The sequence below is a fragment of the Lissotriton helveticus genome, chromosome 3_1 (assembly GCF_964261635.1).
Source record: "Lissotriton helveticus chromosome 3_1, aLisHel1.1, whole genome shotgun sequence".
Taxonomy (NCBI): domain Eukaryota; kingdom Metazoa; phylum Chordata; class Amphibia; order Caudata; family Salamandridae; genus Lissotriton; species Lissotriton helveticus.
In genome coordinates this window covers 970,322,761-970,338,285 of record NC_136061.1, presented here as the reverse complement: position 1 = coordinate 970,338,285, position 15,525 = coordinate 970,322,761, and the positions used below count along the sequence as shown (strand labels likewise).

General features: G+C 49.9%; 1 protein-coding gene across 1 annotated transcript in view; it reads right to left on the bottom strand.

The window, feature by feature from the left end:
• Positions 1-1,491, bottom strand: part of SH3BP4 (SH3 domain binding protein 4) — a 148,910-nt gene extending 147,419 nt beyond the window's left edge. The window contains exon 1 of the mRNA XM_078681382.1: positions 1,148-1,491. The gene's annotated coding sequence lies outside the window, so the exon portion shown is untranslated. The remainder of the gene's footprint in view (positions 1-1,147) is intronic.
• Between the last annotated feature and the right edge of the window lie 14,034 nt (positions 1,492-15,525).

Below are 15,525 nucleotides of genomic sequence, written 5' to 3'. Positions count from 1 at the left end.
CTTAAAATATACTTGCATGTTTCACTATACTAATTCAACACTAATCCTCTATGGATCCCGGTGTAGCGTGCTACTCGCTGAAAAAGCGCTTTGGTGCCTCGCCAGGAGTAGTAAGCGCTATATAAATACGATTACAATACTTTATGCAGAAAGAGTTGAGGCAAGGAATCGTAGCCTAGTTGGAGAGGTGGGTGAAAAAACGCACACTATGAGGCTTCAGAAGAGTCTGTAGAATGCACAGAGACGGTATTCACCGTGAAAGAGCAAACACTGAACTTGTCTTGAGAGAAAGTGCAGTTTGCAGTGTTTAACATCAGCGGGGGAACAGGAAGCATAGTAGAAGAGCCTGGTGGTTATTAGCTATCAGTCACTATTAACAATGGACGTAAGAATGTCCTTTCGTTTGCAATCAAGCGCACATTATACAGGTGTTACGGCTGCGTAGTCCAGATGGGTGTAGGCTCGACGACAAACTATCACAGCAGTACATTGAATTTGCATGCACAGCAGAGCCGGGTTTTCGAGTGGCGTGCGGCGCCACCCCCACCGCATTTTCCTGCCCCAACCTCCCTACACCTTTCCGCAATTCATAAAATGCAAAGGTGCTTTTAGAGTGTAGGCACATAGAGTTTATGGGAAGTGCCACAAGGGTGCAGTGGTGCGCCTAAGCGCTATCGAAGAGCATAAACGATATTTACAAACACCTCGGCACTGACGTTAACACCATAAGCTGAATGAGCAAATTCTGTACAAAGGAAGACGTCGTTATAAAAAGCCAGCTGGCCACCTCCGAGTGGAAAGGGCAAAAGAAATAGGTGGAGCTATGGGCAAGAAAGTGAACACTTAATACTCCCAATTGAACTTTGGAGAAAAGTCGTGACAGAAAACTAGCAGCCCTCGAATTATGGGCATGGCATTTTACACCTGCATACATATAACCAGTAATAAATAGAATAAACAGGAACCACTAGAAATACAGACTACATAATAATGGGAAATAACTGCCGCAAGGGGAGAAAAAGAGAACAATACACAGTAAAACTAAAGTAACCGCTGACACAGGCTTGGAGTGTATGGCTTAGGTATGGCTGCAGTGAGAAAGAACGGTGCATAGAAGCGCGCGTCCAGTGGAGGTTTCTGTGCTTACCGGGTTACTCCCAAGCTGCTCCAGCTCTTCTTAGATTACAGCCACATCCAGAGGCCTGTGCAGTGGGAGGGTGTCGGGGGCTGCGCTGCTCTCCCTCCACGGTGACTGTGTCGAGGCTTTCCCGTTGCTAACTCCTGCCTGCGGCGCTGCCAGTCATGTCCCAGGTGCTGCTGCTGGCACTAGGTCACCCCCTCTGCACATGCACTGTGGCGCCAGCGGTGCAGCCGGGGCACTCCTGCTACGGCTACAGCGTGCGGCTGGCAGTGAGTTCTCCGGGTAGCGGTGCCCGTGGATGGATGCACCGCCTCAGCTGCTGGCTGACTTCCCTCTAGCTTCTTTCTGCTCTGTGTGTGATCAACGCCGCCAGCCCTACATCAGGGGCGGAGCTTAAGCAGTGACATCACAGCCTCCACACCCACACACACACACACACACAGGAGCCTGGGAACCAGTGTGGTGTGGTAACAAGCACCCGGCTCAAATACTAAATAGGAGGGGCCTAGCCTGAGAGGACACCCAGGCGGTGTTGTTAACTCAGACAGGGGTGGGATGAGCCATGGAAATAGTCGAAGGACCAAAGAGTGACAGAACCAGCGGCCATCTTGGACGTGTGCTCTTGCGCATTCACAAGCATAATTACTCAACGCTGTCGGTAGGAAACACTTGTCATTTACGTAAGCTCACATTCTGGGAAAAAAGGTGCAGTGCACATGCGAGGTAAGGTGCTGTACCAACGTAGCAGTGCTTTCGCTGTAGAAATTCTGCATGGCACCTCTACCTACAACATATTGAATTATCTTTGGGACTGAAAGCCCAACATTCATTTTTACGGTGGCAGTGTCTCCCGGACCCGCTGCTGCACCCGTGAGCTGCTTGTGAATTTTGCCACATATGCGTGGGCTGCGAGAATTAATAGCGGACTATTTTAAAACATTCTAAACTTCGTTTTTAATTAGGACAGCCTTCATTTGTCCCCCTTATACCGGCATTCTCTCCCCGCATTTGACCGCCTGGGCTCGATATTGGAGCCTGCCCGCCTCGTTCCGACTCGGCAACCAGTGCCGTTGTGCGGAGGGCGGACAGGTAAGAGCCAGGCAGCACTTCCGGTTCTGCCAGAGCTGAGGTTAGCGCTCTAGTGGCTACCTCACTCCGGGCTATTTAGCCACGCCCTTCCTACAAGCGCGCAGCGGTTGCGCGCAGAGGGCGCCTTCGTACGCGCCTAAGAAGCGCCGAAGAAAAGCCCGTCTGCGCCCGTCCGCAACAGGACGGGGCGAGGGGCGATGGACCCTGACACTGCTCAACGAGCCCCCACTGGTAAGGGTAACCACTTTATCACTTACTCGGGCCAAATGCTACAGAGCCTTAGACCATCTACGCACTGTAGCACCAAAATTCCATGGCACAGTATAGAGGGAGGTTTCTCCTGTCTGCAATGTCGGCGTCTCTCCGACAACAGTATACTTCCACCCGACCAAAATACGCTCCCACAGGGCCTGAAGAGCTTCCTTCTAAATGTGCGATCGCTACCCAGACACCAACACCAGGTCTGGGATTTAATCAATACCACTCAGCCGGACATATGTTTTCTCACCGAAACATGGATGAAACCCCATACAATTACAGCTATAGCAATGGGGATCCCATCCGGATATAAGATCAAACATTTGGATAGAGAAATTAAAACAGGGGGTGGCCTGGCAATAATACACAAGGACTACATAAAAATCACAATAATAGAACAACATCTACACTCACAGCTAGAAATTATGATTTTTAAAATCGCCTTAACCAGCCACATCACCTGGAAAGGTGCTTTAGTTTACCGGCCCCCGGGACCAAACCCTAATTTTGCGCTTACCCTCCAGGAAATCTTGGCTCCCCATCTCAAATCCAAAGAAGACTTTATTCTCCTGGGAGATTTTAACACGCATGTAGATCTGCCAATATTGTCTGAATCTACTGCTCTGATCACAGACCTTTTTAATCTAGGCCTAGAACTACAAAACCATGGATCCACCCATAAAGGAGGACATATGCTTGATTTACTCTTTTGCAACTGCGCCAAAGTAATCTGCTCCCCGGCAAAGGAGATATCATGGACAGATCACTTCATGTTAGAATTTATATTACTGACTCCAACAAGACCTGTTAAAAGTGCTCCTCTCCCCTCTATCTGGCGACGACAATGGCACAAAGTGACTGCCAATAAAGTACAGGAAGTCTGGACACGTCCTGACATTCTGGCAACAGATACAGCAGACATGGCATTAGCTAAGCTTAATGTCTCCATTAAGCAAGCCATTGACATTTTAGCTCCTTTAAAGCGGCATAAGCAGTATCCCGCGTCTAAGCAAGAAAGATGGTATACCCATGAACTGAGAGCAGGAAAACAAAAATGTAGACGAGCTGAGAAGGCATGGAGGAAAAGGAAAACTGAGGATAGCCGTGTAGTTTTCCTAGATGCCCAGTCAGAGTACTATAAAAATATAACGCTAGCTAGGAAACAACACCTAACGCAACAGATAGCAGAAGCGGGTAATTGCTCTAAGGAGCTCTTCAAAATTTTGCAGAATTTTATAAAACCAACTGCATGTGAGAGCTCCGACGATTTCTCGCAGGCCCTATGCGATGAAGTCTCACTATTCTTTGAGGACAAAATAAATACCATCCACGAAAGAATAGTAGCAGCTAATAATATCACAAATAAGACCAATAAATGCCCTCCTCAGACCCCGCCAATATACAATAAACTTCCTCTGATATCCTTCCCTCCGATTGACAATACAGAGCTCCTCTCCCTCTGCAGTCATATTAAATCAGGGTCTCCCAACGACCTCATTCCTGCCAAAATGGTTGGCCCTCTGATTTCTCTCCTGGGATCCCCCATACTGGAAGTGATTAACACCTCCCTTATGAAAGGTCAGGTCCCAGTAGACTGGAAAAAGGCGGTGGTGAACCCGATAAGAAAAAAAGCGGCATCTCCATGGACAGACCTCTCTAACTTACGACCTATCTCTCTCTTACCCTACTTCGGCAAGGTTGCGGAGAGGCACGTGAACACCTATCTTTCCCAGCATCTTGAAGCGACGGAAGGCCTGGACCCTTCACAATCTGGGTTCAGGCCAAACCACAGCACAGAATCAGCCCTTCAAACAGTGACCAATAACATCAAAATGGCACTGGATGACGGCAGCTCTATGATTCTGGTGCTGTTGGATCTTTCCGCCGCTTTTGATACGGTGTCTCACATGGTGCTTCTCAACCGCCTAAGGGAGGTAGGCGTGGAGGGAGGGGCTCTGGCATGGATGAAGAGCTTTCTATCTGGCCGATCCCAAGAAGTTAGGCTGGGCTCCCATAAATCCATCCACAGGGAGCTCAACAAGGGAGTGCCACAAGGCTCTTGTTTAAGCCCCACACTTTTCAACGTGTATGTGGCCCCCCTAGCCAACTTAGCAAGATCTTTCGGGTTCACCCCGGTGTCGTACGCTGACGACACCCAACTCCTTTTTCCCTTCAAAAATCTTACACCTGCAATAAAAAGATCTTTTGCAGATGGCATGAGAGCCATTGCAGAATGGATGTCATCAAATTGTCTGCAGTGTAACATAGGGAAAACTGAGGTCATGCTGTTTGGGCAAGCAGCAACACACTGGGCATCTGACTGGTGGCCCTCAGAGTTAGGCCCTGTCCCCATCCCCAAGAGTACGGTTAGGAACCTGGGAGTGCTACTTGATCAGCAACTCACATTTAAAGATCATGTAAATCAAGTTGCCGGTACCTGCTTTCGGGCTATTGGGATGTTAAGACGAGTCTTCCCCTACCTACCGGACCATCACAGGAAAACGCTTGTGCAGGCTCTTGTCATCAGCAGGGTGGATTATTGTAACGGTTTGCTCCTTGGAGCAAACGAGGGACAACTTAACAAACTACAGGTAATCCAAAATACAGCAGCAAGGATTGTCCTGAACGCTCCACCAAGGACTCCCTCCTGTCCCCTGCTGATTAGACTCCACTGGCTTCCAGTGAGGAAACGAGTCCAGTTTAAAACCCTATGCACCATCCACAAGAGTATGATAGGGGAAAGCCCTAAATATTTGACTGAAATTTTCCAGCCTTATATCCCTGGGCGTTCTCTACGCTCTAGTAATCAGCAGTTACTGCAGGTACCTAGAGTAAAGAAGACCAGACAAGGTGGCCGTGCGCTGGCCCATGCTGGACCAGTACTCTGGAATTCTTTGCCCCTCGAACTAAGATCACTCACCAGTCACCTGATCTTTCGGAAAACCTTAAAAACATACCTGTATCCCAGTAATTAATGCCTCTTTTGCTTGCGTACCACCATCGCAACATATCCATCCAGAACACTCCCCTTGCAGCAACAGCGCGGAGATACCCCTTCGGGGGTCTATTCAGGCGCTTTACAAGAACATAAAATAAATAAATAAAATAAAAAATATGTGACTTATTAGGAAATATATTGTAGTGTCGCGCTCTGGCTCCGGGCACCTGCGTGAATAACGCGGTACGCCGGAGCGAGAGCGTGAACGTCTGCGCATGTGCAGAAGGGGATTGCAAGCGCGCGACCGGAGCGAGTTTACAGTAGACGCTCGGCGCTTTTGTGAATAGAAATATCTTTTCCTCAATAAACGAACTTGTTAGAAACACTCCACTCTACAGTGTCCTCATTGGGGGTGAAGCAGCATCATTACAGTGGCGACGAGGAGTGGGATCCCCCACCAACTTCACCCGAAACGAAAAACGACAAATTACTGCGACAGCGACGCCCAGACCACGCGCCAAGGTCAGGAATGGTTGGAGACACTGGAAAAGAGAGCACACAACAAGGGAGGAAGCACACTATTCACAAAAGAGCGCGGCAGAAGCGCACAAGTCCCAACCACGCGCACCACGTGCCCGAGGGCCTACTACGAAGCACCCCACGAGCAGCACGGTAAGGTGGTGACGACGCCCCGCTGAGGCCCTGGCAGAGAAAGGAGACAGTGGCACGGGGGATGAAAAAGAACAACTCCCCAACAAGTCACAGGACAGAAGTACCAGCGCACCAGGCAGCTCCAAAAGCCAGGAAGAAGGTTCGGACCAAGGAGAATACAGCAGTGCGCCAGGCAGCCCCGAGAACCAAGGAGAAGGACCGAAGGCAGCGCACAAGATGAGCAACCAAGCGACATCCCTCACGGCACCAATTCCATTCATACCCAGACCAGGTGAACCCCAAATGAAATGGGAGGATTGGAGGGAATACTTCAAAAACTACATAGAAGCCTTAGAAGATGAAAACGGGGAAGCGTTCTCTAGCGCAAGAAAAAAACGGTTACTTCTACACAATTTAGGCCCTGATGGGATAAGGGTGTTCGCAAATATCATACCCGCGACGAGGCAAGCAGCAGACGACGACGTTTTCAAGCATGCCTTGGGGGATCTCGACAATCACTACCGCCCGGCTGTGTGTGTCTCCATTGATCGGTTCAACTTCCAACAAAGGAAGCAAGAAGAAGGAGAATCCATAGACAATTATGTCGCAGCACTGAGACGACTAGCGATCACTTGTAAATATGGACAACTTCAAGACGACTTCATCAAAGATCAAATTGTAATGCACACCACCAACAAATCAGTGCAGGATAAATTGTGGGCACACGGAGAAGCAACACTCAAAGAGGTGATCGCAATGGTAAAGAAAGCGGAACTCTCAAAACGTTGCGCCGAAGCAGCGAAAAAGGAGAACGTCCAAAGGCTTATGGTCAACAAAATTGATGAAGCGGAATCCCTAAGCAAGCAGAGAGGGGCAGCAGGAGACGGGAGAAACGTGTCCAAATGGTCAGGAAAACCGGGACAGTCAGGAAGACAAACCGCGGACAACAGGTTCGCGTGTTATAGGTGTGGAAGCACAGCACACACAGCCCAAGACAAGCGATGCCCCGCATTCCGCGCCAAGTGCACGTTCTGCGGCTTGATCGGACATTATGAGAAAGTGTGTCGCAAGAAAGGGAAGAAGTCGATGGTGAAGTACATTGCGCAATCCCCGACAGGAGACCCCGCAGAGGAAGATCCGGAGGATGATGACATGGTACTGTGTGTTGAAGACCAAGTGTTGGAGGTATCTGGCAAGCGCTCAGACAAACCACGAGCAGACATGCTAATTGGAGGGGTGAAAATCCAGATAGCGATTGACTCTGGATCACCATACTCCATTGTACAAAGATCGGTATGGGAAGAGGAGTTCAGACCCAGTCTTGGCCCGCAATTAGATCCGCCGGACATACGACCGATATCGTATACCAACAACCTAATTCCCATGGTAGGGTACAGACCCCTGAAGTTTGAATTCAGAGGGAGAACGGCAGTATGCAAGCTGTACGTGGCGGAGCGAGGACCCTCGGTGCTTGGATGGAGAGATCAGGGAGACCTTGGAATAAAATAAGACCCAGGTGGCAAGGAACAAGTGCTACTGACGGACGGTGGCAGTTGGCCAGATCTGGAGAAATTGAAACAAGACTTTCCCAAAGTGTTCGGAGGCACAGTTGGCAAACTCGAGAAATTCGGTACAAAACGGGGTGGTGATGGACGGAGCATCTGAATCAATCAAACACTCACACCCAGTCAAAAGATCTGGGTTTAATCCATCACCGTTCTTTAGCCCACTCTGCCACCCCAGTTCCGACATGGCTATATGCAAATCAGTCTGACCCTGTGCCTCATGGGAACAGTCCAGCCCGAACTGCCAAGCCATGCCTTCCCTGGACCGGAAACAAGCTACCGAGGACCGGTTTCTGGCATTCCAGCCGTCTTCAGCCCGGCTTGCTTGAATCCAGTGGCAAAGTGAGCAAGGGACTCACGTCTGAGCATACCCTGCCACACTTATGGCGGCCAAAAGCGGTACAAAAGGGGGTGGTGATGGACGGAGCATCTGAATCAATCAAACACTCACACCCAGTCAAAAGATCTGGGTTTAATCCATCACCGTTCTTTAGCCCACTCTGCCACCCCAGTTCAGACATGACTATATGCAAATCAGTCTGACCCTGTGCCTCATGGGAACAGTCCAGCCCGAACTGCCAAGCCATGCCTTCCCTGGACCAGAAACAAGCTTCCGAGGACCGGTTTCTGGCATTCCAGCCGTCTTCAGCCCGGCTTGCTTGAATCCAGTGGCAAAGTGAGCAAGGGACTCACGTCTGAGCATACCCTGCCACACTTATGGCAGCCAAAAGCGGTACAAAAGGGGGTGGTGATGGACGGAGCATCTGAATCAATCAAACACTCACACCCAGTCAAAAGATCTGGGTTTAATCCATCACCGTTCTTTAGCCCACTCTGCCACCCCAGTTCAGACATGGCTATATGCAAATCAGTCTGACCCTGTGCCTCATGGGAACAGTCCAGCCCGAACTGCCAAGCCATGCCTTCCCTGGAACGGAAACAAGCTTCAGAGGACCGGTTTCTGGCATACCAGCCGTCTTCAGCCCGGCTTGCTTGAATCCAGTGGCAAAGTGAGCAAGGGACTCACGTCTGAGCATACCCTGCCACACTTATGGCGGCCAAAAGCGGTACAAAAGGGGGTGGTGATGGACGGAGCATCCAAACCAATCAAACACTCACACCCAGTCAAAAGATCTGGGTTGAATCCATCACCGTTCTTTAGCCCACTCTGCCACCCCAGTTCAGACATGGCTATATGCAATTCGTACACAAGATACTTCTCAAGGAAAATGCGTGTCCAGTATCCCACAAAGTCAGAAACATACCCATTGCGGTTAAGGATGCTGTCCAACAAGAGCTACAAAGACTAGAGGAGCAAGGAATAATTGAACCCATTGACAGCTCGGAATGGTTGGCGCCCCTGGTGGTGGCCAGAAAACCCAACGGCAAGGTACGTCTGTGTGTGGACCTGCGCAAACTCAACAAATGCATGATAGTCAAGAAATTCCCCTTGCCGAGGATTGAAGAGATGCTGGCCAAAACGAGAGGGGTGACATGGTTTTCCACCATTGACCTCACCTCTGCATACCATCAAATAGACTTGCACCCAGCGAGCAGGAGGCTCACCTCCTTCATCACACCCTTTGGGTGTTACCAGTATCGCCGCATGCCCTTCGGGTTGGCGTCAGCGGCGGCTGTTTTCCAAAAACTCATGCACCGCCTGTTCAAAGATGTGGAAGGCGTCCAATACTTTCAGGACGATATCCTGATAATGGGGATAAACCGAGAAGATCACGACAGGAAACTGGCCAAAGTGTTGACGGTGCTACAAGAGAAGGGCCTCACCGCTGAGTGGGACAAATGCAAACTAGGCATGTCAGCAGTCACCTATCTCGGGCATGAGATAGGAAGTCACGGAATCACCCCCAAAAAGCAAAACGTGAAAGCAATCTGTGAAGCTAAAGCTCCAGTCAACAAGGATGAAGTGAGATCATTCCTGGGAATGGCTGAGAATTATAGTAAATTTGTCAGACATTTTGCCACAAAGACTCACAGGCTCAGACAACTCATAAGAGATAAGACGGCGTTCCAATGGGATGACGAGAGGTGGAGAGGTGTGGCTCACTGGTTAGAGGCGGCAGACCTGTAAGCAGAGAACGGCCCGGGACCAGGGTTCAATTCCCGACGCGGCAGAGTCTTAGACCAGGGTCAACGGACTCGATAATTCTCGCCTCAGTGCCTACTCTAACCAGGGAACACACTCGGTAACTCTGGGCATTAAGCTTGCCTCATCTCTACAACGCCCCCCCACAGACGCCGGGGATGCCTGGTTTCACCCTGGAGATACCCAGAAAGGGACCATCTCACAGGGAAAACCAGGACGGGTTCCCCAGCGGTCTACAGCGCCAGGACACTCGGGTAGAGTAACAGTGCGCTTTACAAGTATCCCACATTTACATTTACATTTACATTGACGAAGCCCAAGGCGAGTTTGAGGAATTGAAGAACAACATAAGTCAGGCGGTGCCACTGCATGGATATGATCCCTCAGGTTGCACAATCCTGACAACCGACGCCAGTGAAAGAGGTTTAGGAGCTGTACTGGCACAGGAGCGAGATGAAAATACCGTGGAAACCCTTAGCTTCGCCTCCCGGGCGTTGTCACCCACAGAGCAAAAATTCAGCGTCATTGAAAAAGAGATGCTAGCAGTGACGTGGGCCAAATTCCGGCAGTTCCTGTGGGGCACCCGCTTCAAACTGCAAACTGACCACAAACCATTGGTCAAGGTGCTCACCTCGAGTGGGCATGATACGGCCACACCACACATAGCCAAAATGACCCTCAAATTACTGGAATACACCTATGACGTTGAGTACTTACCGGAGACACGCAATAAAGTAGCAGATTACCTTAGTCGGGCCTCAGCCATTGAGGATGCACCTGAAATCTCACCCGGAGGGGACGAAATGGTAGCTGCAATGGAAGACTTGGAAAGGACAATCAGCAAGCAAGATTGGGCGCAAGCCTATGAGGATGATAGTGAGATGAAAGAAGTCAAGCACTATCTGATCACAGGCTGGCCAGAGAAGAAAAGGCTGAAAGAAACCCTGAAGAAATTCTATGAAGTGCGGGAGGAATTGTCAGTGAGTGACACGGGAATCTTCATGTACTGCAGCGACAAAGTGGTTCCCCCCACGACTTTGATCCCGCTACTGCTGAGCCAGCTACACGAAGGTCATCTCGGCATTGTGAAGACGAAACTACGTGTGAAACAAATGTACTGGTGGACTGGTATGGACATTCAAATAGAAAGACATGTGATAGAGTGTGACCAGTGCCAGGGAGCGGACAAGATTATTTGTATTCTCCCTTGGTTTTAAACAGACCGGGCTGGGCTCTATCTCCCCCCTCCACTTACTGCACTTAAAGGAATCTGCACCACCGTTTGGTGGGTCCTGGGTCCGTGGGAGGTTTGGGGCTTCGTTTTTCAGCGCCATCTTGCTTTGGGCTCTAGTCTAAACCGGCGGGCGCCATCTTGGAGCGTTCTTACGCTCGTTTTTCTTCCGGGGAGTGCCTATTTAAGGCGGACCCTTTGATGCCTGCATTCTCACACAGGTATTACTGCTGATAGCGCGCTGTTGCTGGCGCGCTGTTATTTTTAAATTTCCCAGTTTTCTATTTGGGTTTATTTTATTTGTATTCTCCCTTGGTTTTAAACAGACCGGGCTGGGCTCTATCTCCCCCCTCCACTTACTGCACTTAAAGGAATCTGCACCACCGTTTGGTGGGTCCTGGGTCCGTGGGAGGTTTGGGGCTTCGTTTTTCAGCGCCATCTTGCTTTGGGCTCTAGTCTAAACCGGCGGGCGCCATCTTGGAGCGTTCTTACGCTTGTTTTTCTTCCGGGAAGTGCCTATTTAAGGCGGACCCTTTGATGCCTGCATTCTCACACAGGTATTACTGCTGATAGCGCGCTGTTGCTGGCGCGCTGTTATTTTTAAATTTCCCAGTTTTCTATTTGGGTTTATTTTATTTGTATTCTCCCTTGGTTTTAAACAGACCGGGCTGGGCTCTATCTCCCCCCTCCACTTACTGCACTTAAAGGAATCTGCACCACCGTTTGGTGGGTCCTGGGTCCGTGGGAGGTTTGGGGCTTCGTTTTTCAGCGCCATCTTGCTTTGGGCTCTAGTCTAAACCGGCGGGCGCCATCTTGGAGCATTCTTACGCTCGTTTTTCTTCCGGGGAGTGCCTATTTAAGGCGGACCCTTTGATGCCTGCATTCTCACACAGGTATTACTGCTGATAGCGCGCTGTTGCTGGCGCGCTGTTATTTTTAAATTTCCCAGTTTTCTATTTGGGTTTATTTTATTTGTATTCTCCCTTGGTTTTAAACAGACCCGGCTGGGCTCTATCTCCCCCCTCCACTTACTGCACTTAAAGGAATCTGCACCACCGTTTGGTGGGTCCTGGGTCAGTGGGAGGTTTGGGGCTTCGTTTTTCAGCGCCATCTTGCTTTGGGCTCTAGTCTAAACCGGCGGGCGCCATCTTGGAGCGTTCTTACGCTCGTTTTTCTTCCGGGGAGTGCCTATTTAAGGCGGACCCTTTGATGCCTGCATTCTCACACAGGTATTACTGCTGAGGTAAAGGTGTATCACAGAGCTGTCTGCCGGGCTCGAGCTGACTATTATGCTATGGAATTCCAAGCGAGTTCCAATCCATCCAAACTGGTTTTTAAAGTCTTGAAGGAGCTCACAGTGAACAGACTTCCAAGTACGGAGATTTGCTCCCTTGCTCACTGTGAGTCGTTAGCCAGCTTCTTTGTGGAAAAAGTAAATGCCATCTATCGCTCTTTTCCCAAAGTCGATCCTGACAGTACGTCTTTTATACTGCGTACCTCACAGTGCCTGGCCTCGTTTCTCTTACCATCAGAACAGGAGTTTAGTCTCCTCGCGGCCAAGGTTAAGTCTGGCTCACCAGATGGCCCTCTGAGACCAGCCCAGTTTTTGGACTCTGCGTCTGTTTGCCTTCCTCCTATTCGACATCTCGTGGATCAATCCCTTACCACCGGGTTGGTCCCCCCCAGTTGGAAGGCCGCCTGTGTCATGCCCATTATAAAGAAGCCTGGTTTGGATCCACTGAAGCCGGAGAGTTATAGACCTATCTCCCTCCTTCCATGGGTGACAAAGATCACAGAGGCTCACGTGAATAACATCCTAACAAAACATCTGACCTCTGCACACCTATTGGATCCTACACAGAATGGTTTTAGATCTGGGCATAGTACAGAGACGGCACTCCTATATATGGTTGAACATCTCCGCTCTGTACTAGATGCAGGTCAAACGGCGGCACTGGTCTTGTTAGACCTTAGTGCCGCCTTCGACACTGTATCCCATGCCATTCTTATTCAAAGGCTTGGTGAGGCAGGCATATCTGGCAAGGCGCTGGATTGGTTCCAATCGTTCCTTTCGGATCGATCCTTTCAGGTAGTGGTGCCACCTTTCAGATCTAAGTCTCATGCCATCACCCAAGGAGTTCCGCAGGGTTCGGCGTTGAGCCCCACTCTCTTCAACTTATATGTACAACCTTTGGCGATGGTTGCGAAGAGTTGGGGTCTCACAATGGTATCATACGCCGATGATACCCAGTTGGCGGTGGTCCTCAATGGGGACCCTGACCCACTGGCTTCAAACTTTGCGGATGGTCTGAGGGCTGTTGCTAGTTGGCTTACAGCCAATTGTTTACAGCTCAACGCCCTCAAAACCGAAGTGATGGTAATGGGGAACCATCCTGATCTGTGGGGTGCGAGTTGGTGGCCCAACGAACTGGGTCCCCCCCCAAAACCTGTTCCCGAACTAAAAAACCTCGGCGTGTGGCTAGATTCCAAACTAACCTTCGCATGTCATACTAAGAAGGTAGCATCTATGTGCTTCGGCATCCTGCGGGGTTTGAGGCCTATCCTCAAATTTTTTGATGCCCCCACACGCCAGATGGTGATTCAAGCTAGCGTCTTATCGAGGCTTGATTATGCTAGCTCGCTGTTTTTAGGCGCTAACCAGGCGGAGGTCATGCGACTCCAACGGGTACAGAATGCGGCCGCCAGGGTTCTGGTAGGCCTACCTCGCTTCTGTTCAGCCCGCAGTACAATCTCTAAACTGCACTGGCTACCTGTAATTAGACGCATAGAGTTTAAGACCCTCTGTTTTGCGTTTAAAATTCTTATTACTGAGACCCCCACTATCCTCCAACATCTCCTGACTCTGTACACTCCTTCACGCAGTCTTCCCTCTGCAGGTCAAAAACTAGCACTTGTCCCACGTTTCCAAAAATGTAGATTAGGTGGTCGATCATTCACGGTGCTGGCTTCCAAGCTCTGGAACGCGCTTCCTATCCACATTCGATCTCTAGAGGATCTTTTTTCTTTCAGGAAAGCAGTTAAAACCCATCTTTTCCCCTTGCCCTATTAAAATTCAGTTACTCTTCTTGTTTCTGTCTGTTGTGTTACCTGTCAGATATAGCGCCGGGACGCCCCTTCGCTGGGGCAGCTGTGGGCTCAAAAATTGATTAACATAACATAACATAACATTTTGAAACCCCTGAGACCGGCTTTAGGCACGTTTGAGCAACCGCGCAACCCATGGGAAGACATTGCGGTGGACATCTTAGGACCAGTGTTAGACACTCGAGGAACAGCAAAGTACCTATGTGTTGTGGTGGATAAATACTCCAAGTGGCCAGAGGTAGATGTACAAGAAGTGATGGACTCTGAGGCGGTGTTAAAATTTCTCACCTCAGTGTTTCTACGTGAAGGGATACCAAGGACAATCCTAAGTGACAATGGGCCGCAATTTACTTCAGAAAAATGGACCAGATATATGGAGAGGAATGGGATTAAATCGAAACACCCCTCAGTGTACCATCCTGCGAGCAACGGACAAGTAGAAAGGTTCAACCGCGTCCTGATGGGATCCATACAGGCCGCAATAATGCAGGGTAAAGACTGGGAAGTGGAGATACATAGCATGCTGTGGGCATACAGAATCACCCCTGCCTCGATGGGCTACAGCCCCTTCCAGATTTTATGGGGTAGACTCCTCTTTACGAGAGACAATGTCGTCTGGAGAGAGAAGACGATCACCAGTAAATGGTCACCAGCCGTTGTTCAGCACAACCTGGAGAAGGCCCAGAAGGTGTACACCGAACATTACAATAGGAGACGGAATGTCAAAGACACAGATCTAGAGAAGGGGGAATGGGTGAGAGTCAAGCTCGCCACACTCAGAAGGAAAGGAGAAAGCAAGTACAGCATACCCCTGCAAGTGGAAGAGGTGTATGGAAGAGCCGCATTACTCAGTGATGGAAAAGTGTGGTCCCAAGACCGCATGGCAAAAATCAACAAGATTGTGCAATGGCCCATAGGCCAAGAGAATGACCTAGGCGATCAGAGACAAACAAGTGGGGCAGAAGAGATGACCACAGGGGAGGAAAGTCAAGAGGAAGGACAAATGCAAGCAGAGAGAGAAGAGAGCGAGAAAGCGAGTGTGGAGGGATCTTCGACAACAAGAAAAACCACTTCCACTGAGAATGATACTGGGACACAGAGAATGGTGAGAAGCCCCGCACGTGAAGGTACCCGTGAAGAATCTACTCCGGTAAGACGCACACGTGCTGGGAGAATAGTGGTCCGACCCACTCGATTTGAAGACTTTGAAGTAAAAGACTATTGAACTTTGGGACTTATAACTTTTACATTGTTATTGGAAAAAGAGGCGATATGTAGTGTCGCGCTCTAGCTCCGGGCACCCGCGTGATGACGCGGTACGCCGGAGCGAGAGCGTGAACGTCTGCGCATGCGCAGGAGGGGATTGCAAGCGCGCGTAACGGCAGATCGGGAGCAGAAGCGACCGGAGCGAGTTTACAGTAGACGCTCGGCGCTCTTGTGAAT